We start from the raw sequence: 15,132 nt of genomic DNA on the forward strand, positions 1-15,132 counted from the left end.
CACTTTCACCAACAAATCCTCAACTATCCCATGAGGGAATTTAAGAGTTCGATCTGCCAATTGGAGAGCCATTCTTGTTGGTTTGGCTTCCTCAATCTTCATTCTTCTCATCATTGTTAGAGACATCAAATTGATACTGGCCCCTAAGTCACACAAGGCCTTCTCCACCATGACTTCTCCTATGATGCAGGGGATTTGGAAACTGCCTGGATCCTTCAATTTCTGAGGCAATTTGTGTTGAATGATGGCACTGCATTCTTCAGTCAACAACACAGTTTCCTCATTTCTCCAGCTTCTCTTCTTGGTCATTAATTCCTTTAAGAATTTTGCATAGAGTGGCATTTGCTCTATTGCCTCAGCAAACGGAATGTTGATTTGAAGCTTCTTGAAAATCTCCAAAAATCTGGAGAATTGGCCATCCTTTTCACTTTTCATCAAACGTTGAGGATATGGTGCTTTGGGTGTATAAGGCTTCAGGACCTCTTTTTCTTTTTCTTTTGTTGCAGACGGTGTAAAAGATTGTCCCTGTTCCTTGTCTCTCACATTTTCCTTTGCTTCATCCTCTGTGGTTTCCTTTGAGATCTCCTTTAGCTTCTTTCCACTTCTGAGGGTTATGGCCTTACATTCTTCCCTTGCAATAGCCTTGGCAGCATGAGAGATGCTTGGCCCAGGGGTTTGCTTAGACAAATACACAATTTGATTTTCTAGCTTCTGGATGGTAGCTCCTTGGTTTTGCAGGTTAGAATTTACTTCTTCCTTAAAAGCTTTCAATTCGGTTATGTCTTGACTCATGGTTGCAAGCATTCCTTCTATCCTGTTTAATTGATCTTGAAATTGTTGGCTCGGATTAGGTTGGACAGGTTGATTATTTTGGCCATGATATGGTGGTTGAGAGTAAGTGTTTTGTGTGGTTTGGTATGATCTTTGGTTAGAGTTTTGGTATGTAGAATTGTTATGTTGGTTGTGGTTGTAAGGTTTTTGGTTTTGTGGTTGGGTTTGTTGGTTTCCCCACCCAAAGTTTGGGTGGTTTTTCCAACCTTGGTTGTAAGTGTTGGAATGTGGATCATATGGTTGTCTTTGTTGATTTCCCACATAGTTGGCCTCTTCCCAATCACCTCCTTCAGTGCTTACTCCCTCTTGATCTTGTGTGTGTATTGCAGCCACTTGATTTGTGTCTAATTTCCTGGTGAGCTTTGCTAGTTGCTTGGCAAACACCTTGTTTTGGGCTAGAATTGTATCAACATGGTTCAGCGCCATGACTCCCTTAGTGTTGTGTCTCTCTGAAGCATAGTAGTACTCATTCTCAGCCACTGTCTCAATCACTTCAATGGCTTCTTGATGACATGTCACCATGTCATGTTTTTCTATGCTTTTTCATACAAGAAATTTATGATTAGTGCTTAAATATTGCATTCTTTGGTGCTTAAATGGTACATTTCTTTGATCTTTTGATTTGATAAACTTTGTAGGGAATAAGAAGAAAAAGAAGCAAAAAGAGCACAAAATAAGCTAAAAAGAAGAGAAGAGGAATTTTGGGCACACTTTGAAGTTGGAGCACACTTTGGAGGCTTAGGCCACGCTTCTAAAAGCGTGACCCATGACCAAATCAAGGAAGAAAAGCGTGGCCCAAAGGAAGAAAAGCGTGGCTCAAAACAAGGAGGAAGAGAGGACAAAAACCTTTGGGTGAAAAGTTAGCCTCAAAGTTAGCCCCCTAACTTGAAGGCTAACGTGAGAATTGGACAATTCTTCCCAGGGCCATCCCAAGTTTGCGCCAACGTTAGCCCCCTAACTTGGAGGCTAACGTTGGCATGAGAATTTTGCTCCAGGGCCACTCAAGTTTGCGCCAACGTTAGACCCCTAACTTGGAGGCTAACGTTGGCGCCACACACCACAACAGCTTGAAGGGGTATACTTCCAACAAGAATAACTTGAGCTACAGAGCTCCAAATGAGATGATTCAAGAAGCATTGGAAAGTAGGAATCAAGAGCTTTCCAAGAATATATGGCACTGCATGGTGGACACTAAAATTGAGGGAGAAAACTGCCCCGCAATGTGCATAAACGAACATGGTGGCAACCTGCAGTGAGGCCAACTGACCTCTGCACCTTCAAAGGAGTATAACTCGAGCTGTAGAGCTCCAAATAATGTGCTTCCAACGGCATTGGAAAGTAGACATCCAGGGCTTTCCAACAATGTATAATAGTATGGGGTGGACAATACATTTGAGCCTCCAGAACTGGCGTTTTCGCCAACGTTTGAGGGCTAACGTTACCTCAAACGTTGCACACCAAAGCCAGCGACCATGCCCTCTTCAAATGATCATAACTTGAGTTGTAGATGTCCAATTGAAGTGATTCCAAGTGGGTTAGAAAGCTGACATTCAGAGCTTTCCAACCATATATGATAGTCTATATTGGGCATAAAATTGGCAACATGACAAGAGGACAAAGTTGGCCCCATAAATGTGCATAAGGGAGGCCAACGTTAGGGTCAAAGTTAGACCCCTAACGTTGGCACCAACGTTCATACCAGCAAGATTTGTGGGCTGCTATGAAAAGTTGGAGCCAAAGTTAGACCCCTAACGTTAGCTCCAACTTTTGGTCCAACTTTTGCAAACTCAACCCGGTTCAATTCGGTTCCTCTTCAAACTCCAAGAGCAATCAACCAAGGCCTTTATCAACCCAATTCCATCAAGAGCAAGGGCCCAATTGACACCACTCAGAGGCACAAGATAGTTAGAATAGAAATTTCATTTTAATTGTAATTGTTTTGAATTTCATTTTCATTTTGTAGAGATGCTTATAAATAGGCATCTGTTTCATATTTGGAAGGAGGCGAGCTCCACTAGGGAGCACTAGGAGTAGATAGCTCTCTCTTTTAGTTTTCATTTCTGTTTTGAATCTTGGGTGGAGATTGGAAGGAATTCTGTTTTCATTCTCACCTTGAGAATTCTCTTTGTTCTTCTTCTACAAAATTTCAATGAATTAAGAATTTGAATCAACACTCTGTTTATTGCTTTCATCTCTATTTCTTCTTCAAATTGTTTCTCTGTTGGATCAAGGAAGGACTTGAGATCTAGACTTGTTTTCTAGTCTCATTGAGCCCTGAGATCTTCAATTTCTCTTTTAGATTTTGCAATTGAGCCAAGCTGCTTTCTATTTTGATTCTACAAGTGATTTTCCAAATCCATTTGAATTGCTGCATCTTTTAATTCTCTGTTTGATTGCACTTTGAATTCTCTTGTTTAGTTTTAATTCCCAGCACCCCAACTCCTTTATTCTTCTTGCAATTTAAATTTTCAGTTGCTTGAATTACTTCCTTTTTTAGTTTCCAGCACCCACTCCCCTTTACATTCACTGCAATTTACATTTCTTGTCATTTAAGCTTCCGCCCATTTAAGTTTCTGTCAAATTTAGCTTCTGCATTTTTAATTCTCGCAATTTACTTTCTGTCGGTCACTTTTCACACAATTCACTCAATGTTAGCTTGACTAAACTAATCACCCACTAAAGTTGCTTGATCCATCAATCCCTGTGGGATCGACCTCACTCCCGTGAGTTTTTATTACTTGATGCGACCCGGTGCACTTGCCGGTAAGATTTGTGTGTTTTGGGAGAAATTCATTTTTCCACCAAAATGCTCATCAAGTTTTTGGCGCCGTTGCCGGGGATTGATTAGATCAACAATGATTAAGTGGGTGAGAAGTCTAGATCAAGCATTTTCTTTATTTTTGTTCTCTGTTCTAAGTTGAAACCAAGGTGTTTGAGTTATTGCCTCACTAAGAAATTCATCTCTGAGATATGAATTTCAATTTTCCTTGGTGTTGTGTTTTACAAATTTCAAATGGAGTTCAACTCATCTTATGATCAAACAAATTTTATGGGATATTACCCATCATCATCAATCTCTAATGGTGGCTGGGAATATCACTCAGAGAATACACATTCTGAGCACTCCAATTCATGGAGATTTGCTTCAGGACCACAAGATGAGAAAGAAAATCATATGGGATATTTCCCTCACCCACAAAATGATGCAAGTCATGATTCTAATGGTGGCTGGGAAGGGAATTCTAATACTCCATATGATATTCATCCAAAGATATCATCACTTGACCATGCTTCAACAAAAAGCCCCTTTCAAAACTTACCACTCACACAAACTTCCTATAACCAAAGAATTTCAGAGCTTGAGTCCAAGCTCGAAAGATTTGTAGAGGAGTACGAGAAGTACCAGAAAGAAGAAGAGAACTCCCTCAAAAATATGGAAGTGCAGTTAGGCCAATTGTTGAATGCATGGAAGGAGAAAATGGAAAAACAAAAACAAAAGGTCCCTGTGTCAAGTGAAATTTCAATAGAGGATGAGGAGAAGGAGGCAATTGAACCTGAAGCTGCATGTCCACAGAAGCCACTTGAGATAAAGGAACATGAAAACTCACAACCTCCACAAACCCCCCTGGACCAAAACGACTTAACACTTGAATCCATGATTGAAAGGTATGACGAGGAGATGAAGGAATGTTGGGAAGATAAACAAACCTCCCCCATGATAGAGCAATTAAAACAAATGTTGGGTGCAAAAGAGGAAGGGGAGGAGCAAGAAAGTGAAGAAGTCATTCCAAACTCAAGCGAGGCAGAGAAGTACATAAAGGAGGAGTTCATGGAACCACCAATACAAAAGGCTCTGGATGAATACAAAACTCCAATAATCACACAGCAACCAAGACTTGGATTCAAAGAAGTGAAGGCAACTAACAAAAGCACCAATCCTGTCCCTAATCCAGTAAGCAAGATCAATCAAGCCATTTGCAAAAGGAAGCTTGCTGAGGAAAAGCCAAGGCAAGGGACACTAGCTGAAACTTCTCCCCTCTTGGAGTCATTCCTCTTAACAAACTGGAAGAAGAGGAAGAAAGTGAAGAATAGGTAAACAGTAGGTAACATTTCTTCTCCTTGTCTTGTTTAAATTTCAATAAACTGGCATATGATCACATTCTAAGTTTGGTGTTGCCCTGCAACAAACTGTTTTCCAACTTCATGGATGATTGCATCAATTTTACATGGAAGTGTCACACTAAGATTCTAAGTTTGGTGTGCCACTTAATTGTCTATGCAACTCATCCAACAACATCACTTGTCTGCATAATCATATTGCCCTTGCATTATTATTTTTCTTTTGTTTTGACATTTCGTTTGCATTTTCTTTGTTTTAGTCACTTCTTTATATTTTCTATGATCCCTGTTATTAACTGTTTTTAATACATCACCAAGAGACCCTTATTCATGGCTAATCTTGGCTTGGTGATTGTATTCAAATAACAGTTTCTCTTGCTTAGTTTTAATTCAAATAAAGTGACATATGGTTGCATTCTAAGTTTGGTGTTGCTATGCAACAAAATTTGGTTCCAATTCTTACAAGATACTTGCATTAATTCCAAGTGAAAGTGTCACACTAAGTTTGGTGTGCCACTTATCTTTTATGCAATGTATTGTGCACACCTTCTTATCTATGCAATCAAAATGTCTCTGTCTCTTGTGCCTTGATTATTATCTTTAATTTTGCTTGCTTAGAACACATGTACTACTAACTTTTCATTGTGTAAGACATTCATGATCTATCTTAGCCCCATAGCCGTTGTTCTAATTGTTGCTTGAGGATGAGCAAGCATTTTGAGTTGGCAAGGGAAAGAGGAAGAATGGGAGGAAAACGACAACAATAGAGAAGATGAACTACAAGGTTGTAAAGTTCCTTTTCCTCTCATTTGTTTCAAGCACTATAAACTGCATGATTGTCTTTACCTTCTCTGTATGCATGTGTGTATGAAAAGGCATAGTTTGATTTCTAAATTGCAACATGGTGCTATGTCATTATGATTACCAACTTGAGTTTTGTGAATTCAAAAGCAACAAAGTATCATGATCATAAACAAACAAGGCATTAAAGAAGATTTTAGCATGTGCATAAAGGTATTGGAAAGCTAGTATGTTTGATTGTTGCTTAATTGCATTGGATTTTATTTAATTGAAGTTTTCATCTAGGACATTTTGTGAAATCTTTTAAAATCATGAAAACCTTGAAAGCAAATGCAAAATAAAGCAAGAAAAGAAAAAGGGAAAGAATGAGAAAGCTGAAGGCTCTGAGTACCAATGGCAATTTATTTGTTAAGTGCTTGTGGTATTTATGTATCAAGCCAAATGCTTGGAAACAAAACACTTAGAAGTCAAGGCTAGGCTCAAAGTGCAAAAGCACTCCCTCAAAGCTCAAGGCTCTGAGCATCAATGATTAGAGAGTCAAGAAAAGAAAAGAAAAATGAGCTTAATGAAGTCCTCTAATCAAATGCTTGTGGTGCTTATGTATCAAGTGGTAATACTTGAAAACAAAGCATTTAGAAGTCGTAGCTTTGTTATCAACTCATGGGGCAAAGCACCCAAAAGGAGAAGCTAATAAAAAAAAAAAAATTCAAAAGCTTGCTTCAAGGAAGAAATATAAAAGAAAGATTTCATAAATTGAGCTAGATGGAAGCATCAATCATTTACATTTCTTTTGTGATTGTAGCATGCGTAGAAAACTAGTTTACCATGAACATTGAGTTGCTATTCTTCTTGCCTTGGATTGTCAATCTTTATTGCATGATTCTTTTCTTGCTTGGGGACAAGCAAGGTTTAAGTTTGGTGTTGTGATGACATGTCACCATGTCATGTTTTTCTATGCTTTTTCATACAAGAAATTTATGATTAGTGCTTAAATATTGCATTCTTTGGTGCTTAAATGGTACATTTCTTTGATCTTTTGATTTGATAAACTTTGTAGGGAATAAGAAGAAAAAGAAGCAAAAAGAGCACAAAATAAGCTAAAAAGAAGAGAAGAGGAATTTTGGGCACACTTTGAAGTTGGAGCACATTTTGGAGGCTTAGGCCACGCTTCTAAAAGCGTGACCCATGACCAAATCAAGGAAGAAAAGCGTGGCCCAAAGGAAGAAAAGCGTGGCTCAAAACAAGGAGGAAGAGAGGACAAAAACCTTTGGGTGAAAAGTTAGCCTCAAAGTTAGCCCCCTAACTTGAAGGCTAACGTGAGAATTGGACAATTCTTCCCAGGGCCATCCCAAGTTTGCGCCAACGTTAGCCCCCTAACTTGGAGGCTAACGTTGGCATGAGAATTTTGCTCCAGGGCCACTCAAGTTTGCGCCAACGTTAGACCCCTAACTTGGAGGCTAACGTTGGCGCCACACACCACAACAGCTTGAAGGGGTATACTTCCAACAAGAATAACTTGAGCTACAGAGCTCCAAATGAGGTGATTCAAGAAGCATTGGAAAGTAGGAATCAAGAGCTTTCCAAGCATATATGGCACTGCATGGTGGACACTAAAATTGAGGGAGAAAACTGCCCCGCAATGTGCATAAACGAACATGGTGGCAACCTGCAGTGAGGCCAACTGACCTCTGCACCTTCAAAGGAGTATAACTCGAGCTGTAGAGCTCCAAATAATGTGCTTCCAACGGCATTGGAAAGTAGACATCCAGGGCTTTCCAACAATGTATAATAGTATGGGGTGGACAATACATTTGAGCCTCCAGAACTGGCGTTTTCGCCAACGTTTGAGGGCTAACGTTACCTCAAACGCTGCACACCAAAGCCAGCGACCATTCCCTCTTCAAATGATCATAACTTGAGTTGTAGATGTCCAATTGAAGTGATTCCAAGTGGGTTAGAAAGCTGACATTCAGAGCTTTCCAACCATATATGATAGTCTATATTGGGCATAAAATTGGCAACATGACAAGAGGACAAAGTTGGCCCCATAAATGTGCATAAGGGAGGCCAACGTTAGGGTCAAAGTTAGACCCCTAACGTTGGCACCAACGTTCATACCAGCAAGATTTGTGGGCTGCTATGAAAAGTTGGAGCCAAAGTTAGACCCCTAACGTTAGCTCCAACTTTTGGTCCAACTTTTGCAAACTCAACCCGGTTCAATTCGGTTCCTCTTCAAACTCCAAGAGCAATCAACCAAGGCCTTTATCAACCCAATTCCATCAAGAGCAAGGGCCCAATTGACACCACTCAGAGGCACAAGATAGTTAGAATAGAAATTTCATTTTAATTGTAATTTGTTTTGAATTTCATTTTCATTTTGTAGAGATGCTTATAAATAGGCATCTGTTTCATATTTGGAAGGAGGCGAGCTCCACTAGGGAGCACTAGGAGTAGATAGCTCTCTCTTTTAGTTTTCATTTCTGTTTTGAATCTTGGGTGGAGATTGGAAGGAATTCTGTTTTCATTCTCACCTTGAGAATTCTCTTTGTTCTTCTTCTACAAAATTTCAGTGAATTAAGAATTTGAATCAACACTCTGTTTATTGCTTTCATCTCTATTTCTTCTTCAAATTGTTTCTCTGTTGGATCAAGGAAGGACTTGAGATCTAGACTTGTTTTCTAGTCTCATTGAGCCCCTGAGATCTTCAATTTCTCTTTTAGATTTTGCAATTGAGCCAAGCTGCTTTCTATTTTGATTCTACAAGTGATTTTCCAAATCCATTTGAATTGCTGCATCTTTTAATTCTCTGTTTGATTGCACTTTGAATTCTCTTGTTTAGTTTTAATTCCCAGCACCCCAACTCCTTTATTCTTCTTGCAATTTAAATTTTCAGTTGCTTGAATTACTTCCTTCTTTAGTTTCCAGCACCCACTCCCCTTTACATTCACTGCAATTTACATTTCTTGTCATTTAAGCTTCCGCCCATTTAAGTTTCTGTCAAATTTAGCTTCTGCATTTTTAATTCTCGCAATTTACTTTCTGTCGGTCACTTTTCACACAATTCACTCAATGTTAGCTTGACTAAACTAATCACCCACTAAAGTTGCTTGATCCATCAATCCCTGTGGGATCGACCTCACTCCCGTGAGTTTTTATTACTTGATGCGACCCGGTGCACTTGCCGGTAAGATTTGTGTGTTTTGGGAGAAATTCATTTTTCCACCAAAATGCTCATCACTTCTTCCACAGTCTTCTTCCTGTTCAATGAACCTCCTGATGAATGGTCTACAGCCTTCCTTGATTCATAAGAGAGTCCATCATAGAAAATATGCAATTGCACCCAGTCATGGAACATGTCTGGTGGGCATCTCCTTGTCAAATCCTTGAACCTCTCCCATGCCTCGTAGAGAGTTTCACCATCTTGTTGTCTAAAAGTCTGAACCTCAGATCGAAGCCTATTGACCTTTTGTGGGGGGTAGAAACGTGCCAGAAACTTGCTTTCCACCTCATCCCAGGTTGTTAGGCTCCCCCTTGGGAATGATTCCAGCCACTTAGCTGCCTTGTCCCTAAGTGAAAATGGGAACAAGAGCAGTTTATAGGCATCTTCCTGGACTCCATTGGACTTCACAGTGTCGCAAATTCTCAGGAATTTTGTGAGATGTTGGTTTGGATCTTCATTAGCACTCCCACCAAATGAACAATGATTCTCCACCAGTGATATTAGCTGTGGTTTGAGTTCAAAATTGTTGGCCTGAATGGGTGGTTTCTGAATGCTGCTACCACAATTCCCATAGGTTGGGTTTATGTATGAACCAAGAACCCTCCTCTCGGGAATGGCATTGTTTCCATCAGCTCTCTCATGGTTGTGAACTTCTCTATCCATGTTGAGATCTAGAGCTTCCTCAAAATTGTCCTCAGATTCTCCTTCAGATTCTTCTTCTCCCAGTACTCTCTTCCCTCTTGCTTCCCTTCTAAGTCTATGAAGGGTCCTCTCTGGTTCGGTATATGGAGGAGTTGTTGTCTCTCCTCTCCTACCTGTCATACAAGAACACAGCACAGGCAACAAACAAGTGAAATACTATTGGTTAATGGAAGAGTATGGTCAGAGCAGTTGAGGAATTAATTCAAATAGTTAGTGAGTTAGTGAGTTAGTTGCTTGAATTTAAAGGCATAAAGAAAGAAAACAAGTAACAGAGTGCAGAAATTAAAATTCAACAAGTAACTTGAACTAAATTATCAAACAAAAAAAAATGCTCAATCTAGTTAACTTCCAATTTGAGAATTGTCAATCGAAAACCAATCCCCGGCAACGGCGCCATAAACATGATGTTGCTATAAACTTGATATGCTACGATTTAGGAAATTGCACGATCGGCAAAATTCCTTCCGGCAAGTGCACCGGTTATCGTCAAGTAAAAACTCACAATAGAGTGAGGTCGAATCCCACAAGGATTGGTTGAGTGAGCAATACGGATTAGAAGTATGTTCTAGTTGAGCGGAATCAAGATTTAGATGAGAATTGCGGAATGTAAAATTGCATGAATTAAAGAGCGAGAAGCTAAATTGCTGAAATTAAAAGGAATGGGGGTGATTGCATGAATTTAATTGCAGAATATAAGAGAAAGTGGTAGATCAGAAATGGGGAATTCATTGGGTTTCAGGAGATATTGAGATCTCCGAATCAAAACGTTTTATCCCTTCCTCAACCAATGCATTCATTGAATTTTGCTTGGCAATCTTATATGATTGGATCCCAATCCCTTGGCTCACCAATTCTCTCTAAAAACAAACAAATTCCCAATCCCTTGGTTTAAATGTTCATAAGAAGAGATGATGCTCGATCACTGATTATACCACACAGTTTCATGAACCACAATTTGGTAGGATTACATGTCACAATATCCATCCAAACCCCAATCCAATTCACTGTGAGAAATGTAACGACCCAATTTTCAATATGTCTAGATCATACCGGAAACTGAGCGCTACCAATTTGTCTTCCTAATTATTATCTATTATTTATCATATGAGCCTGATTCGTTGTTAAAAGCGTGGTTAATTTGCGAGGTGTATTTTTTTTTTAAAACGTTTGACTTAATAGACGGAATCACTCATAATCAATTCACAAGTAATAACAGATAAAATAGTTATAAACAACCATACAAAAATACATCACAAGTAGTTGACAACATTTATTTATCCAGCCTTTGTTAGAGTATAGAGCTTTAGTTAGAACACCCCTAGATATAGCTAAATAATATCTATATACATATATATATATACAACATCCCAGGTCCTGACCTGTTCAAGAAGTCCCTAAGCTGGCACCCAGGCTAGCCTAGACTCTATACTTGCCTAGTCCCTCTAAACTACTAAAGCGTGGGAAAGTACGTTCTAAGTCTTCAAAACTCAAGTCAAGTGAACGTCACCAAAGGTAGGACATCATCTGCTATTCCTCTGCACGATCAGACATTGCCATAGGACGTCCCTCTAGTACCTCATCAAGTAGCCACACAACGGGAGTCTCGTACACAGGATTTAGATTAAAGTGCGCATACGAACGGGGTGCAGACGTTGGCTGGTCTCACAGTATATACGTATAATCAGAGAACGATATTCACCCTAGACTCAGAAGACTATCTAGAGCAGGATCCTCTTCGTAGAACCATCATCAATGAACTACGGTAAGGTACTCTTACTTCCATCTGAAGTGGAAGGGAGAGAGAAGGGGTAAGAACTGGGGAGTTCTTAGTAGGGTCGGGGTTATTAGTTATATTCATTTATTTGGGGTCGATTAGCAGGCAAATAATAGAATATAGCGAAGCAGTAACCAAAAGGTAAAGATAGAAAGAGAAAGTAGAGGCAATAGAAAGCAGAACACAAACAAAAGAATACAAGAAAATAAAACATAGAAATAGCATACAAGCAGACAAACACAAAGAAATAGATCACACACAGAAAGGAATGCAACAGAGAATGATGCGCAGACAAGAATGATGCATGTCTAGTCCTAGTACAGGCCATGAGCTCATGTGTCGGTTAGCACCTGCATTCCCGACATTTATCCGGTCACGAGTTCCCGATTTCCCGGATACGATTTTCCGTTCAAATAAATGCGCATGTAATTATTAGCAGCTCTATTGAGACAGCCTCTGCGTTCTACTCGCAGGAAATATACTCTTGGGAACGGAAACATGCTGTAGGTATCCTAGTTTCCCTACAGAAGCTCTTGTGAACGGAAAATTGCTGTAGGTATCCTAGTTTCCCTACAGAAGCTCTTGGGTTGCTTTAAGCAACAAATGACCTTTCAACAGGCCCTCTGCTTTTTATTATCTTTTATAATCATAAATACGCAAGCGGGACAATACCCACGTCCTTGCCAACAATTTCATAAACTGAATACTTTTCCTCAACAGAATTAGTGTAATTGTCATCATAAGTTATCATTCTCATTATTCATCTCCAGTTACATATTCTTATACAACATCTCTCTCTTTCTTTGTTCAACCATACTATACAAACTTTACATCTTTCACTTGTACAAAAGCTTGGCTCAAACCATTTCTCTTTATCATATTACTCTTTTCCCTTCGTATCTCTTTACTCTGTTCTGGTTACTATGTTCTCTGTGTTACTTTATTCTGCTCTGACTTCTCTGCTTAACGTATGTATTTAAAGCTTATGTAAATTTCGGTATGAATAGTTAGCTTGTCCCAAGTATAGGTTCATTAAGTCTATACTGAAACAGTTTAACTTTTCATATTATACCTAACCCTAGTCGCAACTCAAGGACTAACTATGTTGCCCTAGTTCGTTCACTAATGTCTGTCTGTTTTTCTGTCATTAAAACTTTACAGACTTTTTCTTCGATTTTTATCTTTTCTTCAACTTTTTATCTTTTATTTATCTTTGCCTCACTAATATGTTCTTACCACTCCCTAAGTGTTTTATGAAGGTAATTATGAGATTCTGCACTTAAAGTTGTCTTTCTAAAGCTTTTACAGAAAACTGTCTTTTTCGCATTATTTTATTATTTTTATTAAAATATTATTTTTAATTAAATATTATTATTTAATATTTTATTATTATTTATTATTTTATTATTAATTTTCGAAAATTAACTCACTTTTACTTTTAACCTTTAAAATTCACTTTTTACCACCCGTAACTTTTAATATTTCTACTTTAACCACCCTAACTTTCAGAAATTACCAAATAACCCCTTAAACACCAAAATAATTACTTCCTTGCCCTTTCTAAGATCTAAAAGGTGTTCTTCAATGTTCTTCACCACACTCAAAGTGTTCTTCATGTTCTTCATATATTCTTCAAATTCTTTCTCTGTTTTTACCCGTTTTTCAGTCTTTTCAGCAACCGATTTTTACTATAATTCAAAATAAAATTGCAGCCACTAAAACCCCATCTTTTCTACATGATTTGAACACAAATTGAACCCCAATTTAAGCTCTAGGGTTTCGTTTTCCAGCAGCCATAAGAACACACATTCATAGCTTGAATTTCATCAAATTTCATCAAATTTTCACCAAAATTTCAACAAGAATTACTCATACAAACAATCAATTTCAAGCACAGCCAAACCATATCATAATCACACAACTCAAACACAATCAATCAAGATTAAATTCGTCAAACCCTACCTGGTTTTGCTGCTCCTAATTCAGTTAGACTTTCAGGTGGTCCTTTAGCACTTTTTCCTCCTAAATCACATCAAGAACAACTTTAAATCCAAAAACTCTCAACTGACCAAATCTCACTCAGCATGTTAGGAAGAGATATATCACCTTAGAGTTGCTGGAAATTCACGTTTCTTGGCCCTCAAGTCAAGTTAAGCATGATTCCTAAGGAAAAACATCAAGAAAACACATGTTTTGCATGGTTTTCCTTGAAAACCGAATTGAAGAGGGAGGGAGACAGCCATCTCACCTTATTTCCAGCCTTGATAAGTCACATGGTTATGTAGAGGAAGAAGAGAGGATCATTTTGGTGAAATCGGAGTTTTGATTTGAGTTTTAGTTCAGAAGAAATCAAGCTTTGAAGATTAAGTGTTCATGAAAGTTTCTCTCTTTTCTCTCTTGTTATTTTCGGCCAAAATGATGAAATGAGACAGTCTTGGAGGTCTTGGGGGTGTAAGGTGAGTTATGATTGGTTGGCTTGGAGGTGGATTAAAATAATATTAAAATATCTCTGGTGTACAACTACTAAAACTAGGTGTATCGGAACACTCGTAAAAACATCTCTAAAAATTATTTTCTGAGCTACTAGCATAAATGACACTAGTAACATATTTATTATGATAATAGAACATGTATAATGAGGCCTTAGCATTGCTAAAGTCATCAGAGAGTGCTGGTGCTAAGCTGCACCAGTAAACCGTAAACCCGGTTAAACTGATTTTCTGTTTTTAACAAAAATAGACTAGGTAACCTTATAATATCATCCAAGCATTTTCTAATACTAATATAATGATAATATTATACTATTATCTCTCTCCTCTCATGAATCGAGTCCGGTTCGTCAAACCGAGACAATTTACGAAAGATCGAATCAAAACTCCTAACCGATACGGTTCAAAAACTAGGTTCTTCGCGATTGCATTATCGAGCTTGCCTCAGAGGAGGTTATAGCTTAAGGATGACATAATAACAATGAGGATAGATATACTTGTTGATATAGAAAAGGTGCTCCCTTTACTGATCTTCCGAAGAAATCCGTGCCTTTAGAAAAGATCTCGCGTACTCGAAAATCAGGGTTGTTACAAGAAAGCTTCTCTAGCATGAATCCTCCATTCCTTTCCCAAGGTTCCGAAGGATTCCAATTATGGGTAGTTTCTTTCCCAAGACAACTACCCAATGGAATTAGATCGAGAAGCTTTCTAACAAAATTCAAGAGAAAAGATTGAAGAAGAAGATAAAACTATTATTGATTCATTGAATTACAATAGAGCTCCCTAACCCAATGAAAGGGGTTTAGTGAGTCATAGCTCTGAATTCAATTACGAAATATGAAAAGTAGCAAAATGATCAAAAAGTTCCCCCTCTAAAAAAATATCAACTAACTTCAATTCTATCCTATTTATACACTTTCTTAATTGAGCTTCTGTTGTGTTTCTTGGGCTTTGAGGCCTTTCCCTGATTTCCTTTTGCTTTGGGTTTATGGTCCATAATCCTGATGAGGCTGTGATCCAATTCTGTAACATTTATTGAGCAAACTTAGTGATAAACAAGTAATGACACAAGACTCAACAAATTGAAGCTCCAGACTCATCAATTCTTCAGGCCCAATCCCATAAACCATGATATTCAATTGGGTTTCATACCATAATACGTTTAAGTTAATGTTTGTGCTCAAATGCTAACTTAA

At 38.4% G+C, this 15,132-nt stretch overlaps 1 non-coding gene across 1 annotated transcript; it reads left to right on the forward strand.

Annotated features, from left to right (window-relative positions):
- Positions 1-9,104: 9,104 nt before the first annotated feature.
- On the forward strand, positions 9,105-9,208 carry LOC130952055 (small nucleolar RNA R71). The gene has a single exon (XR_009074237.1). It is a non-coding gene; the product is annotated as a small nucleolar RNA R71 (small nucleolar RNA).
- Positions 9,209-15,132: the final 5,924 nt, after the last annotated feature.

The sequence above is a fragment of the Arachis stenosperma genome, chromosome 9 (assembly GCF_014773155.1).
Source record: "Arachis stenosperma cultivar V10309 chromosome 9, arast.V10309.gnm1.PFL2, whole genome shotgun sequence".
NCBI classification, from domain to species: Eukaryota; Viridiplantae; Streptophyta; class Magnoliopsida; order Fabales; family Fabaceae; genus Arachis; species Arachis stenosperma.